Source organism: Camellia sinensis, chromosome 12, assembly GCF_055761805.1.
Source record: "Camellia sinensis isolate YWXY chromosome 12, ASM5576180v1, whole genome shotgun sequence".
Taxonomy (NCBI): domain Eukaryota; kingdom Viridiplantae; phylum Streptophyta; class Magnoliopsida; order Ericales; family Theaceae; genus Camellia; species Camellia sinensis.
This window is the reverse complement of record NC_138972.1, coordinates 124,943,109-124,954,559: the sequence shown is the minus strand read 5'-3', so window position 1 is coordinate 124,954,559 and position 11,451 is coordinate 124,943,109. Positions and strand designations below refer to the sequence as shown.

Genomic DNA, 11,451 nt, shown 5'->3' with positions numbered 1-11,451 from the left:
GCTTCTCTCTCCTCTTCAAAACAAGGATACAACAAATGATAGGTTTCTCTCTCTGCTGGCTGACTTAACTCTCAGCTCGGACACGTGGCAGCGGTTGATTGGTTCTCCTCAAAAAGGTGATAGGTTGACAGGACAAGACTATGACAAAGCGTATCTAACAAACTACTCGGTAAGGCACTCCGGCAAGTGATGACATCGGCTAAGGACAAAGCTTCGGCAACTAAGATGACAATGATCTCGGCTAGGAAGGACAACACTTGACTAAATTGCGCCACACCTCGGCCTAGATGCGCCGCACCTCGGTCTAGGTCATACCACTCCAGGACAAAGTCACTCGGGTGCAAAGGTAACATCTCGGCCTAGATGATACACATCTCGGCCTTGGTGATTCATACCTCGGCCTAGATAATGACATCTCAGCCAATATGCCAGGGCGAAGGTGGAGGTCAAACAAAGGGGTTCCAAGATACTTTCAGACTGAAGATGACCTCGGCTTTGAATGATCTAGGCGTAACATAACCTAGGCTTGGCATGACTTCGGCTAAACATAACTTAGGCTTGGGGTACCAAGGAAGGAACAAAGCAAGCACACAACACTTAGACAAATCACATAGACATCAGAACAAGGCATGGATCTTACTTAGGCAAAACAAGTCATAAACGTACAAATGCAAGCTCAACGAGTCATAATCATACAAATGCTCATGAACGTGACTAAGACATAAATATGGGTTGTTACACATAAGTACAGCCTATTATATACTCCTCATGGCCTCTTAGTTTGATATGTATATATATATACATGCTAAAGAGTGAGACACCCACTGGGGATGACCCCCACCACCCCCACTGAATGATGATTGGTCCATTTTATTTTATTTTATTCTATTTTATTTTTGGTTGGTCCACCTCTCACTACCCCCCACGTGTATGTGGGGGTGCTAGGGTCACCCCCAAGTGGGGGTCAAGATCACTGCCGATATTCATCATAGCCTCTTCGTTTGATATATATATACATGTTATATATTCCTCATAGCCTCTTAGTTTGATATATATATATATATACACACATGTTATATATGTATAAAAATATAATTTGGTATGTTGTAATTTATGGGTACATATCATATTTTAAATGTGTGACTTTATTATAAAATTTACACTCATTTTAATCACAGAAAATGTAAATTTTTTTTTGCCAAATTTGCATTAAAAAATTTCTTTTGTAGAATTAATTTTTTTATTAATGTTATGAAGCAAATTGTGTAAATTGTAAATTTAAACATAAATTTACGATTTAAAAAAATAAATTTAAATATAAATTTACGATTTTGTAAATATGTAAATAAATTTAACCATATATTCATAATTTTTTTTAATGCAACTTTTCACAAATTGGGCATTTTTCACAAAATTTTGTCTTCCGAATTTTTGTATATAAATTCACGTTTTTGAAAATTTGTAAATATGTACGTTTTTCACAAATTTTTGTATATAAATTCACATTTTTTGAAGTTTTTAATGCCAATTTAGAAAAACAATTTACATTTTCTATTGTTGAAATGCGTAGAAATTTTACGATAAAGTCACATAGTTATGGTAGGATATGTACACATACTAAATTATATTTTACTAATACATATATAGCATGGACATATATATACACAATAAAAATGAGAATATTTTTTGATGTTAAAATTGCTTCTCTCCTCAAATTGAAGGGAAATTTAAAATTATAATGATGTATTTTTTTAAAAATCAAACAATAATTTTTTTTTTAAAATAAAATTTTTAAATCACTTTTTAAAAAAATTTCCAAAAAAATGGAACGAAACATGGTGACTGTATTTTGGACAGCAATCCAAAACCCAGCTATGACCACTTTGGGAATTGCATCATTGATGAGGCTATCCCGGGGGACCCCCCAACAAACCAACCAACCAATGACAGCCATACAATCCAATCCCGCCAAAAGGTTAAAAATGCCCCCATCATCATCACGCCTCCCTTCCCCCAACATGAATTAAAATTTCGGTGGTGCTAGATAGGATTACTTGGGTTACTCTAAACCCACCACACAAATGAAGTAAAAAGATATATAAAATTAAATAAATAAATAAAGATAATATATATTGTGATAATAGGTGAGACTCATTATTACATTATTAATGATAATTCTAATTAAAATTTTCACTTATTTTTTTTAAAATATTTGATAATTCAATTCATTTTACACTGTCCCGCCAAGAATGTTAAAAATGACCCATCATCATCACGCCTCCCCTCCCTAACATAAATTAAAATGTTTGACCGCTTAAATTTATATTGCTCGAATAGATTAGATATATTAAAATAATATTATTTTGAGACATTTAAATCATTCAAAATATAAAAATTAGTTACAAATCATTATTGTCATTATTTTTACAAATTTGTCGGTTAATTTCAATCCACAAAGCCAATTCACTCACCTCGTCACCTCTCTCTCTCTCTCTTTCTCTCTCTCCACTCTTACATTTATAGTTTTGATCTTGGAACACAATAATCAAAACATTGATCTATATTCTAAAAAACAAGCTGCCATTCCTCGTTTTCTTCATTTCCACTCACAACAATCCCAACAAGAGTACCCAGAATCCAACTTGACAAACCCATGTTGAATCAACGACTACCCAATTCATCTCTCTCCTCAATCCACAAGAACAAAGCGGAATTCAGGCTTTTTACAGCTACGTCTTCTTCTTCGACTTTTTCAACCGAATTGGCCAACCCACCTGAAGAAGAAGTTGAAATTGACAGGCAAGGAGAGAAGTTCGACTGGTATGCGCAATGGTATCCGGTTGTGCCGGTCTGTGATCTTGACAAGAGGGTCCCTCACGCAAAGAAAGTGATGGGTCTTGATGTAGTGGTGTGGTGGGATAGGAATGAGAGTGCATGGAAGGTGTTTGATGATATGTGCCCTCATAGGTTGGCTCCATTATCTGAAGGAAGGATTGATCAGTGGGGAAGATTGCAATGTGTGTATCATGGTTGGTGTTTCAACGGCTCTGGTGATTGCAAATTCATTCCGGAGGCACCCCCGGATGGTCCTCCTGTATAATCACTCACTCTCTATTAATTATTAGGAAAAATTACAAATACACTCCCCAGAGGTTGGTTTAAAGTACAGATTGGTCCTTATGTTTGAAAAATTACAAATAATCTCTTATTAGAATTTTTTATTTAACAAAATTAATTAAAAAAATAAAATTCATAATTATTCTCCTACCCAATAACAAAATTACCTAAATTATTAATTGAAACATATTTTTAAAATCATTAAAAATTATTAATTAACTTTATGGTTTATTAATAAAGGAATGATTTATTATAAAATTAGAAACCTCCGGGGATTGAATGTAATTTCCATAACTACAAGGGGCGATTCGGATTTTTATCAAATTTCAGGTGCATTTGTAATTTATCCTAATTATTATTACCACTATATATGCTTGGCTTATATTCAATTTCATTGTTTGGATTATATTGAATTATTTCCTTAGTGAACTTTTGCTATGCATGTGTTGAATCTGACTGACCTTCTTCCCTCCTATCTGGCAAATTTTAGGAAATTTATTTGAAAGAAAAGATGAGATATAAGGATTTAGGGATCTATGTAACAGTTCAAGGGAGTCAATTGAAAACCCTTTTTCAATTAGACGTAAAAGTTTGAATTTCAAAAAAATTGAGAGAGGGCACGTACCCTCTGATCTCAATGTGGCTCCGCCTCTGTGCCTTCCGATCTCTTATGCTGTGTTTGGTTGGGGGATTTGGGGAGGGATTTGGAAAGGAAAAGGAAAAAGGTGTGTGAAACTATGTGAAATGTAAGTATATTTTTTTCACATTTTACCTACCTTTTCCCTTTCCCTTTCCAAATCCCTCCTCAAATCCCTCAACCAAACACTGCATTAATGTCATTCAACTCTGCCTGTGTCATGTTTACTATACTATCTCCGGCCAAAGGGACACTGGTCCATTTGACTTTTGAATTTAGGGTTTAGTTTGGTCCATTTGGCAAGAAAACTGAACCTAGTAGAATATGAATATCCTTAGCTCATTTTTTAACTTGTGAGCCTCGGAGGATAAGTTTAATTCGATGCACATTAAATTATACAGTTCTATATATAGACACACACCTAACTATCCTAATGTACATATGAGATGTTTGGGAATCCATGATGGGAAATGCTAATGACTGCCTAGTGGTTGTCATTAGTCTCGATGTATGCGTAAAAAAGTACATAAAATATGTGAAAAGTATGGGAATATTTCATAATGTATAAAAAGTGCACTGAAATTTTAAATATTTTGGATTACACCAAGGATTACTAGAAGGTTACACCAAGTGCATGATATCACTGTAGGGTTACACTAGGAATTTACCTTAAATCTTTATTTTTTTGCTTTAGTTATGGATGAGTTAATGAGAAATATTTAGAATGACGTGCCATGGTGTATACTTTTTGCAGACGATATCGTGCTTGTGGATGAGGGTAGAGAAAGAGTTAACACAAAGTTAGAGATTTTGAGACAAGCTCTTAAATCTAAAGGATTTCGGATAAGCAGAACTAAGACAGAATACATGGAGTGTAAATTTAATAACAGTAACAATGAAAACAGATGAGAAGTGAAGATTGAGAACCAAAATCTGTCTAAGAGTGAATATTTTCGTTATTTAGGGTCGATTATCATAATAGTGGAGAGATTGATGCGGATGTGGCCCATAGGATTAAGGCGGGATGGTGTAAGCAGAGAAGTGCGACTGGGGTACTGTGCTATAAACGAATACCCACTAAACTAAAAGGTAAGTTCTATAGAACAGCTATTAGACCAGTGATATTGTATGTGACGGAGTGTTGGGCAATCAAGAAACAACATGTAGATAAGATGAGTGTGCCTGAGATGAGGATACTAAGGTTGATGTATGACAAGACTAGACAAGACATAATTAAGAATGAGTGTATTCGGGAATGGGTAGGAGTAGTACCAATAGAAGATAAGTTAAGAGAGAATTGATTGAGATGGTTTGGTCATATTCAACGGAGACCAACAGAAGCAGTAATGAAGAAATGCGATACTCTAACGGTAGATAGAAGTGCTAGGAAATGGGGTAGGCCTAGATTAACGTTGGCTAGCGTTGTAAATAAAGATATGGATCTACTTAATTTGACTAATGAAATGGCCATTAATAGGACTGCTTGGAGAAGAAGGATACATGTAGCCGACCCCATTTGATTGGACTTAAAGGCTTGGTTTGGTTTGGTTTGGTATTTTCTTCCCCTTGTCGTTAGCCTGACCCCAATAATTTATTCTATTTCTGCTGATGAATCTTTATCACAGTAGGTTCTTTTTTGTTCAATATAAGGGGTTATAGAGCTGTTTTACTTTGGTGACAGGAAATAATGTGGCTGTGGGATGCAATATGCTGATCTCATAACTTTCATGCAGTTTGGAACAATATCTGCTAAATTGGAAACAATCTTCCAACCTAGGTTCCTGTTTTGTCAATTTTCCAAAACGACTGTCAATTGTTGTGGCTTTTTTAAAAACTTGGATTTGACATTATTCAAGTCTAAACTGAATATCTTCCCTGGTTTATCATCTTACTTCACCAAATTTAAATTATGTTTCACATATTAATGTAGTTTCTTACATATGTATTCTAATCTTCTGACAAAATGTGCAGGTTCACGCATTCAAGAAAGCATGTGTAGCTGCTTATCCAAGTACAGTTCAAAATGACATTGTTTGGTTTTGGCCAAACTCTGATCCTTAATACAAAGATATCCTCACAAAGAACAAACCCCCATATATACCAGAATTGGATGACCCATCATATACTAAGTTGATGGGAAATAGAGAGATACCATATGGGTATGCAGAGATAAAGTCAACCACATTTCTTATATTTTTTGTTTTCAAACAGAACCTATGTACTGCTAGTGATTCCAGTCTCATGTTCGTAATGCGGTTTCTGGTACATAAGGGGGCAAAGAAACTATAGAAATAAGTAGTGGAGATGATGAAATATTTCTTTATATAGTGTTATTCTGAACAGATAATGATTATGAAGAAAAAGTATCCCAAAAAGAAAGAGTAAAGGAAAATAAGAACTTAGCACTAATCATAGACCTATTTCTCTTCTTCTTCTTCTTCTCCTTCTAAATATTAAGACTAGTAGTATTTAAGTTTTCACTAAAATATTCAATGCCAATTTCTGCTGAGTTCTTCAAAATCTTATGCACCCTACTCATGTTCAGGTATGAGGTTTTGATTGAAAATCTCATGGACCCAGCTCATGTTCCATATGCACATTATGGAATAATGCGAACTCCACAACGAAAGAACAGATAAGAACTCTACATTGAAGTTTTAAGTTATAATGTATAATTTTCTCTTTAATTCATAAAGTACACTTGGCTGAGACTATGTTTCTTTCACTGCTAAGGCTGATAGAGAAGGAGGGTGACCACTGGAAATAAGTGTAAAGAACCTAGACATCAATGGTTTCTTTGCAAGACAGGAATGGGGTCATAGCAAATTTGTCGCACCTTGTATTTTTAGTGCATTTACCCCTCTTGTGGCTGATCAAACTAATGGATCCGTGTCATCAGCTGGAACGAAAGAGGTAATTAGATTTATCTGCCATTAAATCAAGTTGATCAATGATATTTTCTCTTCATTTTTTTCTTTCTATTAATAATTCAAAACTTGTGTTTTCACTTCTTCATTTTTCTTTTCCTTCCTTTCTTTCTTTACTTTATTTTTTTTTACCTGTTTTGTTACTTAACGTTTGTACCTATGTTCAGGAGCCATCGTCAAATGTGCCAGAACAAAGATTTCTTCAAATTTTTATCTGCATTCCAGTTAGTCCGGGTAATAGCAGATTGATATGGACCTTTCCTAGAAATGTTGGAGTTTGGATTGATCGAGTTGTTCCACGATGGATGTTCCATGTGGGTCAAAACTTAATTCTGGATTCGGATTTATATCTGCTTCATTTGGAGGTGGGTTTTCTCTCTTTGTATATTTAAAAGATTATTTTCCATCAACATAACTTGTTAATTTTATTTGTTTCTTTTCTTTGTCAGAATTATAGATTTGAAATGTATAAGCCTGTGATGATTAGGATGACTACTACATTGCGGGGCCAAATTAGATAATCTAAATTAGCAGAGTTACTGCTGATAACGCAAAACTGGTTATGTTTATATTTTTTATGGGAGAAGTACAACTGATGAACTCAAATCAGGTGAACAAAGCCTTGATTCCAATCGTTTGTTTTGTGACACTAAACCCCCCTTGAGGTGGCTACCTAATTGCAAAAATCAACGGCTGTGACAGAAAATATAAAAAAACAATAACCCGGAAATGTTTTCCATTCCCTTCTTCTCCAATTATCACAATCACCCGCCACATACCTCTTTTCCCTCTTTTTTCTTCTATGCTTTTCTTTCTCTTTGTATCTTTCTTTGTCACCCGAGAGGAATACTTCCCCATTTTTTCCTGTTTCTTTCAAATCACCACTTGAATGTTGGTATTAAGTGCCCTAGTTCTTCTATGCTGTAAAACCTAGCATTTGAATGCTGCAAGACCCAGCTGCTCTTTTCTTTTTCTCTCTAAAACCCATGGCCATAGCCTCCACCAGTAAGAGAGAGAGAGACAAACAATTGTGTTTTACTCATTTGGCCATAGCCTCCACCAGTAAGAGAGGGTATGCTTCACGGATGAGAAAGAGATGGCAAATGTGCTGTATGGATTCAGAGAAAATAGTTTCAGGGGAGAGAGAGACAGAGGTGGGACAAATGTAGAGAGAGAAGAAAAAGGAAAGAAAATAAATATTTTTTTTTAGTATCTTTTACTGTTGTTCTGTATGTGTGACCCTCGCGAGCTGTTAGTTTGGATGAAAAATTTAACAGTTAGACTACACACACCACCATAAGGTGGTTTAGTGTCACAAAAAGGTAGGCTCTGAATTGATTACAGTTTCTTTAGGCTCAAATTTGTCATGCCGAATGCTGATGGAACTTAAATCGAATTTTGTATATGCTAACTGATTCCATTTTTGGTACTGAAGTTATCTCTCAGATAAATTTGCTTTCATACCAAGCTGGAGTACCGTACGGGCAGAGAGAATTTTCGGTGGAGCGTTGAAATGCGTCGAGATCAGAAAGAACAACAGCGAAAGCACTCTGCTGGGCCGACACTAACATTGACACTGAGAGATGAAAGTTAGGGGAGCGAATGAGGTTAGATACCTTAGTAGTCCTAGCCGTAAACGATGGATACTAGGCGCTGTGCGTATCGACCTGTGCAGTGTTGTAGCTAACGCGTTAAGTATCCCGCCTGGGGAGTACGTTTGCGAGAATAAAACTCAAAGGAATTGAAGGGGGGGCTTGCAATACAACTATCAGCAGTGCTGAATTGTCAATCAAATACTGTAGAAATAATTTCATGAGATAAGGCAGAATTTGTTCACTCCACATTCCATAAAAATTGTCTGATCATATCCTTGTGTAAATCAAATATAGCGTCAGCAACAATTTATTGCATTTAGCGGGCACTTTCTGACTTCTTTTTTTGTTTTTGTTTTTGGTTTGTCATAGGAACGAAAGATAATGGACATTGGCCCTTCCAATTGGCAAAAGGCTTGTTTTGTTCCAACAAAGTCAGATGCCCTAGTTGTTAGTTTTAGAAGGTGGTTAAACAAGTATGCAGGTGGTCAAGTTGATTGGGGAACCAAGTTCAGCGGAGCCCTTCCTCCTACTCCTCCTAGAGAACAGCTATTGGACAGGTAACGTAACATTGTACAGCACAATATTTTTGTAAAATTGAGAAAGTAATATTGGAATGTTACCAACTTTCATGGAAGCCGTGGGAACATTTGATTCAAGATCAGTGCTCTGTTTAATTGTTAATTGCTGAGATGTAAGAAAGGAAAATTTTGGATCATATCAATCCCAAGTAACAAATTGGTACATGATTTTAACTTCATAGTTTGAGAATTTTCTTTTCAGGTATTGGTCCCACGTGGTGAATTGCCGCAGTTGCAATGTCGCATATAAAGGTCTCAACGTGCTCGAGGTTGTGCTGCAAGTCATGTCCATTGCTTCTATTGGGATTGTTGCTGCTAAGCAGAATATGCTATCAGCAGCTGCAAGGAATACTCTCATCTCCTTTGCAGTGCTAAGCTTTGTGGCTTCGAGGTGGTTGGCTCACTTTGTCTACAAAAATTTCCGTTACCACAACTACAACCATGCCCAAGGTGGTTGGCTCACTTTGTCTACAAGAATTTCCGTTACCACGACTACACCAATGGCCTACCCTGAGTCTTATATTTCAGTCACATAGTTGAACTCTTTTAACTTGAATCTTTTCGCTTCTGTATGAATGATAGAAGTTCTCCGTCTGTCTTGTTAAGTTAATTTATCAGCTTCTTGCTCTTTAGAGTTGTTCTTCTCATGGCCCCTTCTGAACTTAGAAGCTTAAGCCTTAATTGATTATTTGATTTTGGCATTTTCCTCAATATATATATATATATATATATATCTATATAACATGGAAGCTCTTTACTCCTGATGGGACTTTTGTACCTTTGTCAATACATGAACCATTAGATTGAGTTCAATCCAATGGCTTACAACGTCTAATTTTGAACACACACAATACAGATCCCCTTTGTCAATACATATCCTCTCTCTCTCTCTCTCTCAACACAGTCCTCTTTCAAATTTTGAACACACACGCTCAGAATCTCTCTCTCTCTCTCTCTCTCTCTCTCTCTCCCTCTCCCTCCCTTTGAACCGCCACAACAAACCCATCTCAATCCCTCTGAACCGCCCCAAAATTCTTTAACTTCGCTGGTGGCTGAATCCGAGCTCTACAACTAGCGTGGCTCTGGCACAGAGGTAAGGAATTTCTCTCAATCATCTAAAAACCAGAGTCAGATCTGTGAACCCTCCTCCAAATCCACAGAGGTAAAGGATTTTATTTGTTGTTTAATCATTTATAAATTTATTGATTTTCTTAGTTGTTTTCTCTCATATTAATCAACAAATCGGACATTTTTTAGGATTAATCTAGACAGTTTTTTGTATCAAAATCGGACAGTTTTTTGGGGATTAATCTAGACAATTTTTTGTTTTGGTAGGGAAGGTTTGCTTTGTTTTTTTTTTTTTTATTTCTGTTCTAGGTTAGACAGTTTTTAAACCCTTAATTTGTTCATCTTATTTTTTGTTTATCTTTTTCATCTTATAAAATGACCCAATAAGTCATGTATTGCAAGTGTTTGATAGAATGACCCAATAAGTTTTCTTTATATAGGCACGCAACTAGAACCCATTTCCTTAACACATGTGTTCAGAAAATAAACGAATCATGTTTTTTGTTTTGTTTTCTTTTTCTTTTGTGTGAGTTTGTTGGGCTCGAATCAATTACGATCATTACACATGTGCTTGATAGAATGACTCAATAAGTCATATTAAATTTATATACACCCCAAAAGCTTGTTAACATATGCATCCAAAGTTTTAATCACAGTAGTTCATAATCTTAAAAAAATATCATAAAATCCTCCTAACTAAGGCCACTTGAATTTATAATTAAACATCACAAAATTTCATAACCAAAACCACCATGGGTTATAACCATAAACACTACAAAAAGTCTAATAACCAAGTTATCATAAATTTGACCACCACAAAATCTTATAACTAAATGCCACAAATCATTAGAATTATGGTTGGGAAGGTTTGTTTTGGGTTGCCTATTTTGTCTTTTTTTTTTTAATTTCTGTTTTACTATATTAATCTAGACAGCTCTGCTTTTTTTTTTTTTTTCTGTTCTGAGTTAGACAGTTTTTAAACCCATAATTTGTTGTCATATTTTTTTTTTGTCTTATTTTTTGTTCATCTTTTTTATCTTATAGAATGACTCGATAAGTCGTGTATTGCAAGTGTTTGATAGAATGACCCAATAAGTTTTCTTTATATAGGCGCACAACTAGAACCCATTTCCTAAACACATGTTCAGGAAATAAATCAATCATGTTTTTTTTGTTTTGTTTTTTTATTTTTTGGTGTGAGTTTATTGGACTCAAATCAATTGTGATCATTACACATGTATTTGATAGAATGATCAACAAATCGGACATTTTTGGGGATTAATCTAGACAGTTTTTTGGGGATTAATCTATACAGTTTTTTGTTGTGGTAGGGAAGATTTGTTTTGGGTTGCCTATTTTTTCATTCTTTTTTTTTAATTTCTTTTTTACCATATTAATGTAGACAGCTCTGTTTTTTTTTTTTTTTTTTTCTGTTCTGGGTTAGACAGTTTTTAAACCCTTAATTTGTTGTCATTTTTTTTTCATCTTATTTTTTTGTTCATCTTTTTCATCTTATAGAATGACCCAAT

At 35.1% G+C, this 11,451-nt stretch overlaps 2 pseudogenes across 1 annotated transcript; both read left to right on the top strand.

Moving 5' to 3' along the window:
• The first annotated feature begins 2,463 nt into the window (after positions 1–2,463).
• Positions 2,464–9,555, top strand: LOC114277093 (protochlorophyllide-dependent translocon component 52, chloroplastic-like; annotated as a pseudogene). Its single transcript, XR_014345667.1, has 7 exons — positions 2,464–3,094; positions 5,726–5,913; positions 6,300–6,389; positions 6,481–6,667; positions 6,849–7,046; positions 8,646–8,833; positions 9,057–9,555. The product of XR_014345667.1 is annotated as a protochlorophyllide-dependent translocon component 52, chloroplastic-like (transcript).
• On the top strand, positions 8,009–8,455 carry LOC145805059 (18S ribosomal RNA; annotated as a pseudogene).
• Positions 9,556–11,451: the final 1,896 nt, after the last annotated feature.